The sequence below is a fragment of the Bufo bufo genome, chromosome 7 (genome assembly GCF_905171765.1).
Source record: "Bufo bufo chromosome 7, aBufBuf1.1, whole genome shotgun sequence".
Classification (NCBI taxonomy): domain Eukaryota; kingdom Metazoa; phylum Chordata; class Amphibia; order Anura; family Bufonidae; genus Bufo; species Bufo bufo.
The window spans coordinates 203,491,884-203,499,298 of NC_053395.1; positions in this window are offsets into that span (position 1 = coordinate 203,491,884).

Below are 7,415 nucleotides of genomic sequence, written 5' to 3' on the forward strand. Positions count from 1 at the left end.
GCGATATCCACTAATCAGGAAAATGGGGGGACCCGTGTCCCCCCATTTGAATGGAGCAGTGGTCCCATAGGGGTGCTGTCACTCCATTCACTTTCTATGGGAACGACAGAGCTGAGTGCTTGGCTCTTTGGTCCCACAATCAATCATGGACTGCATGACTACAGCTATATTTTTGTGTGTCGGCCCCTGTAATAATAAATAGATCTACACCATCTCTAAAGTATTTTTAAAGACTTTGGGGCATATTTATTAAGACCAACGTTTTAGATGCCGGTCTTAATAAAACCCTCTGCCATTATGAAGACGCGCCGGCCTCTCCATAACTTCGGAGCATCCAGCGCCAGTTCTAAACGTAAGACAGCTTCCATACCGTCTTACATTTAGACCTTTGTCTACACCTAAACCAGGAGTAGAAATTTTCCCCGCCCACAATTTTAGACCTGGCGTGAGTGGGGCGAAGTCACAGATAGCGGCGTAACTAACCATTGCGCTGCCATCTGCACCTGGAATACGCCTAATTTAGGCGTATTTCAGAATAGTAAATGACGGCCTTTATTTATATTTTCATTTTCAAAATATAACATTGCTGCATTTTTTTTTTCAGTGTAAAATCCACATAAAATTTCCGATAGTTTTTTTTTCTGTTCGAAACCAAGAATCGTTACCATTCTATTCATATAATATAATATTTGATTCATTAATCATCATAAACCTTTCTGGATCCGCTACATACAAAACAGCACTGTAACCATAGCAAGAAGTTTCTACAGACAGCAGCTCATACGTTACCCTTATTTCTCAATCCTCTAGTGACCAGACGTTCTTGCATGAGAAAAAAAAAAGTCTTCGAGGAAATCATAATCATAAAGAACAAAGGGCAGACTAACATTTTGTAGCTGTAAGGTCTCGTCTCATTCATCATACGGTGTCCTATCTGGTCAAGTATGTAATACATTGAATACATTATGTGAAAAAGCCGCTGGAAGTCTTGGAGCCATAATGACGACGCGACCACTTGTGTGTCCGACAGTCCAATAGAACAAGATGCACTGAGCGTCCGTCCAGACATGTAAAAGTTAATAAAAAAGCGTGAGAATGGATATTTGTGTAGTATCACATCCCCAATAGTAAATATTTAAAAAGAGATCGTAAAAATGACAAACAAAACAAAATAAATCTTTAAACAAAAAAAACTTGATTTTCTTTTCTGCCATCGCAATTTTATATTTGTAGCTTCAAGACTGGAAACATGCAATGTCCTGCACATGAGTCATGACAGGTCCATATTATGGACAAATTGGGACTCTACGTGCTTGAGTACAATGACACTTTTGGTGTTCATATGAAATAAGTAACCCATGTAAAATCAGAGGCAGATATTGGTACAGTATGGGTTCGGAGAACTTTATAGATCCATACTCCACGGGTCCATAATATAGTCATGTGCATGAGCCATAAACATTATTCATGTTCACACAATCCAATTGTGGTCCAGTTTTTGCATTTTTTATTTTTTGGTCTAAATACGAAATGTTGCAAAAACTGGACCTAAACTTTACTATGTAAACTGTGCAGTTGGCCAAACCGAGAGAATGCTAAGAGGGATTGTTCACCTTTCTGGCATTTTTCAGCAGACCAAAGAGTGTGGCTGTACCAGTGTGGCCGGACTTACCTTATTTCCGCTAAAGGGTTCCAACTACGTCAATGCCCTACTGGCCCAGCAAGTCCTGGGTCTCCCCGCATGAACATCTATTATGACGAGGGGCATGGGACCACTGCAGCCAATCACTGGCTGCAGTGGTGAAGTGTCACCCGTCCAGCACTTGACATTGTGATGAGCCACATGGATGACAAATCACTACTGCAGCCAGTTATTGCCCACGTGCCTCGCATCAAAAAAGATGTTGATGTGGGTAGCTGTGGGACCAACAGCTCACAGAACTCAGCTGCAGGTCTGTTCAAAAATGCTAGAAAGGTGAACCATCCTTTTAAAGGGGTTTCTAAAAATAAATAAATAAAAAGCCATAAATGCTAGTAAAAAATGTTTCCCTTTTTTAAACCCCTATTTAAGAGCAGTTGTGTGATCGCTGTATGAAGGACCCCAGCAGTCACGTGCTATACTTCTGGCATCATGGCTCCCATCTCTGAGCAGTGCTGCGAGTAGTAAGGCATGTGACAGCACAGGGCACCAGTGGCGTACCTCCAATAGAGGCAAACCACTCAGCTGCTATGGGGCCCCCGGGGGAAGGGGGCCCGCAGTGAAGGATAGGCCTCGCCCACTAATTACACTTGTATGGCTACCTGAGAATGTAAGAAGTGGAGAAGGACCTTTGGTGATGTCATTAGCCATGTGACCAGTGCAGGAAGCCAAGGAAAAGCAGAGCAGCAGATGAGGGCACCTAGTGCAGTGTTTCCCAACCAGTGTGCCTCCCGTTTTTTAGCAAAACTACACCTCCCAGCATGCCCGCACAGCCAAAGGCTGTCCGGGCATGCTGGTAGTTGTAGTTTTGCAACAGCTGGAGGCACACTGGTTGGGAAACACTGACCTAGTGGCTGCAGCGGTCATGTGTCGGCCCAGAGACCAGGGGGACAGAGACCAGGGGGACTGGATTGCCAGCAGATTAAAGAGGTGTTGAGTAGAGATGAGCGAATGGATTCGCAGATTTGGAGATTCATTTGGAATCTCAGATTTTTTAGGCACTGAATCTCTAACCCAAATCTTTTCTGGTTTGATTTGGATGAATCTTGTAAAATGGCGTCCAGCGCATAAGTGTTCAATAGTGTTCTGTCCCCACTGTAGGCAGGAGGTAATTAGAGGACTAGAGGGGGTTATATACCAATGTCCAGAGCAATTGGAGTAAGTTTGGTTTGGAACGAATAGATTCGGACCCGAACCAAACTTTATGAAAAATTTAGCAAATTCGAAACGAATCTTGGAAGATTCACTCATCTCTAGTGTTCTTTTATTTTATATATATATATATTTTATGGAATTTTCAGCTCTTTTTATTTATTTTTAAGAAAAATTGAGCAAATGTTTGAGGTATGTTCCCGTTCAGGCCTCTTTCACACGGGCAGTGCGGAACTCATCCAAGTTCATTCAATGAAAAATGTTTTCCCTGAGTTTTCCTTCCCAGTGCCTCAGTGTTTTCTGTAAATATATTAGTTCGTGTGTGAGCGCTTTTTTTTTTTTTTTTGCCGATGCATTCAGTTTTTGATGCGTTTTTTCACGCGCACGTGTGAAATTCGCCTAAGAACCCAAGGTCCCTTGGTAATGCCAGCTCATAACCATCAAATCATCCATATTGTGCAGATATGTAGGTCGGGTGAAGCATGTATGACTTGCATAACGTGGCGGTGTTCAGTCCCGTTCCTCAGCAGTTATTTGCTGCGCTCAGGGTGCTGCTGTTGATGGAGACGGGGTTTAGAGATATATTCACATTAAGCAGTACATAAGAGCAAATGACCTTTCAGAGCCTTGTACACAATAGGACGCGGCTGTTCTGCCGAGGTCAATAAAAATAGCAGTGATGACATTTAATAGCAATGATTGCTGCTGTCGGCTTTGCTGTTCATTATCTGCGCCGTAAAAATAGTCTACAGTAAATGTTCTCCATAATACGTAAGGCTGTGGGGTGCTGCAAAACTCAACTGCAGCTATAGTGTAGCCGAGCTTGTCACTTCACTTAGAGATGAGCGAATCGAATCCCACGAAGTGGAATTCAATCTGAATTTCAGGATAAATTCAATTCGCCTCGAAGCCTGAATTTCCTCGTGCTTCGTGTCAGCAAATCGATTTAACCTGAAATAGTAATTCGTCACAAATCAAATTTTTTGGGGAAAATTTGGTGAAGCGGCCAAATCAAACTTTCTAGAAATTCGCTCATCTCTAATTTCACTCACCGGAGTTGTATTATTAATGGGTTGTGCCTAGAATAGGTTCTGATAGAGCGGTAATAGTACGGCAGAGAACGTGTATATTTGCCACAATTTCACAGAGACTGCCGCAGAAAGGAACCGGCCACCCTGAGAATGTAATGCAGTCTGCAGGCAGCATGTTGTAGAGCAGGAGGAGCTGAGCAGATTGATAGATAGATTAATGGGAATAGATTCAGTAAAAGATGGAATTTAATCAATTAAACCTCTGCTGATTCTATGCTTAGGAGTCATGTGGGCGGTCCTACTGATTACGTGACAGCCTGAGAGCTCGTTCACACGAACGTGCCGTGTTTTGCGGTCCGCAAATTGCGGATCCGCAAAACACGGATGCCGCCCGTGAGCCTTCCGCAATTTGCGGAACGGAATAGACGGCCCATTATAGAAATGCCTATTCTTATCCGCAAAATGGACAAGAATAGGACATGATCTATAATTTTTGTGGGGCCACGGAACAAAGCAACTGATGCGGACAGCACACATCTATTGCGGCCCCATTGAAGTGAATGTGTCCGCACCCTAGCCGCAAAAAAATGCGGCTCAGATGCGGAACCAAACCACGGTCGTGTGAAGGAGCCCTTCACACAAACGTATTTTGATTCCATGTCCGTTCCATTTTTTTTGCGTATTGGATGAGGACAGCGCACAGTAAAAATGATAGAATATGTCCTATCCTTGTCCGTTTTGCGGACAAGGATAGGCTTTATTACAAAAAAAAAAAATGCAATACAGATGCCAAATGGACGTCAGACATATTTTTGGCGGATCCGCATTTTGCGGAACACAAAATACATACGGTCATATGAATGTAGCCTTAGGCCTCCTGCACACGAACGTGTGCTGCCCGTTGCCGTATTACGGACCGCATTTGCGGATGCGCAATACACGGGCGTTGTTCCGTGGGCATTCCGCATCACGGATGCGGACCCTTTCACTTTAATGGGTCAGCAAAATCGGAGATGCAGAATGGCGCTAAACGGAAGCACGTACTTCCGTTCCGCAAAAGGATAGAACATGTCCTATCTTTTTGCGAAAAGGTTGGATCGCGGACCCATTAAAGTGATTGGGTCTGCGATCCGCTGCGGCTGCCCCGCAGTCGGTGTTCGTGCATTGTGGCCCGCAATTTGTGGGCCGCAGCACGGCCACGGGGAGCACACATTACCTTTGGTGCAGCTCTGTCAGATACATGCCCAGTGTATTTTATCATGTGTTTTTTTGCTTTGCTTTGTTTTTTTTGTTTTTGGAGGGGAAAAAACTCACTGGTCAAGTTAGTTGAAATTTTAAATTTGAAAATGAGCTCTGCTACATCCGAATCTGCATTTGCTGACGGTGAATTTATAATTATTATTTTTTTGTTATTTTCCCTTTAGATGCTATTTTGTGTCATTGTTTCTGGATTGAAGTTTACCTTGTTTGTTGTCAGACGGTAACAAGGGGGTGAATTTCGCCCTGGAGGGTCACTGTGGACAGGTGCTCACAGCACGTATCACGTTCCCTGGGCAATGCGATGCTAAGTATTGGAATTCACAGTTGCTATGGTTTCCGCCCCCATTAAAGTAGTCATTTTCCAGGGAAATACATTTGTCTTTGCCTCAGTATGAAAGCAGCTCTTTTCATTGGAGAAGGATTCCAGGAGACTTGTAATAAAGCCTGATGATGCTGCTTCTTTACATCACCGTACGGTGTAAGGCCTCATTCAGATGCGTCGCCTGACCGCAGATGTTAGAACAGCAGTAGGCGGAATTCAGATCAGTTCTTTCCGTCAGTTATTGTGAGCCAAAACCCGAGATAAGGTGTAATGAAAAATGTGAACTCAGCCTTAGGCTACATTCACACGACCGTAGTATTTTGCGGATCCGCAAAACGTGGATATCGGCCCGTGTGTGCTACGCAACTTGCAGACCGCACATGGCCACCGCTAACATAGAAAATGACTATTCGTGTCTGCAGGGGCGTACATAAAAATCATTGGGCCCCATGGCAAGAATCTGAATTGGGCCCCCTTGTGGAGAATCCCATAGCACCCCTCAGGGTAAGTGCACATCTGCTGCAGAGGTTCCAGCAGAACCTCTGTTGCAGATTCTGGCAAAAACAAAGGATAAAATAATGCTGCATATGGGATCTCGAATGACCCCATTATTGTGCCAGCAGTGTTTGGCATATGCTGGATCTGGCGATTCTGGTATTCTGCTGATATGCTGGAACAGAATACTAAAGTCTGATCGCAAGTGATTACCTAGCCTTACCCGAAGAATTGTGACCGCCAGGGCCGTCTTTAATATTGATTGGACCCTGGGCAAAAATTTACTTGCGTCCCCTGGATCCCGCTTTCCCACACCTTAGCAGGCAATCACGCCCTCCACCACAACACACACACACAAAAAATCCACACACCTGGTAGAGTACAGTGAATGACTGTAAATACTTCCAGTTCTGAAGACTCCAGCGGCTCAGGATCAGTGCTCTGGGCAGCTGGGCTCAGGATCAGTGCTCTGGGCAGCTGGGCTCAGGATCAGTGCTCTGGGCAGCTGGGCTCCGGCTGGAAGTGGGCACCGCTCTGCAGGAAGGAGACCAGGGCTCGGCTCACCCTAGTGTTCCAGTGCACCCCAGCACCCCACAGTATGCAGTATAGCACCCTATAGTATACAGCAACCCACAGTATGCAGTATAGCACCCTATAGTATACAGCACCACACAGTATGCAGTTTAGCACCCCACACTATACAGTACCCCACAGTATATAGTAGAGCAGTATAGCAGCCCACAGTATACAGCACCCCACAGTATACAACACCTCACAGTATACAGCACACCAAACAATACACGATACAGCCCCCCACACTATACAGTACAGCAGTATAGCACTCCACACTATACCGCACCCTCAGTATACACTATACAGACCCCCACAGTATACAGTACAGCAGTATAGCCCCCCCACACTATACAGCCCCCCACACTATACAGGCCCCCCCACACTATACAGCCCCCCACAGTATACAGGCCCTCACAGTATACAGCCCTCCCACAGTATACAGCCCCCCCATAGTATACAGGCCCCCCATAGTATACAGGCCCCCACACACTATACAGGCCCCCACACAGTATACAGGCCCCCCACACAGTATACAGGCCCCCACACAGTATACAGCCCCCCCCCATAGTATACAGGCCCCCACACAGTATACAGGCCCCACACAGTATACAGGCCCCCACACAGTATACAGGCCCCCACACAGTATACAGCCCACCACACAGTATACAGTCCACCACACAGTATACAGTCCACCACACAGTATGCAGCCCCCACACAGTATACAGCCCACCACACAGTATACAGCTCACCACACAGTATACAGCTCACCACACAGTATACAGCCCACCACACAGTATACAGCCCACCACACAGTATACAGCTCACCACACAGTATACAGCTCACCACACAGTATACAGCCCACCACACAGTATACAGCCCACC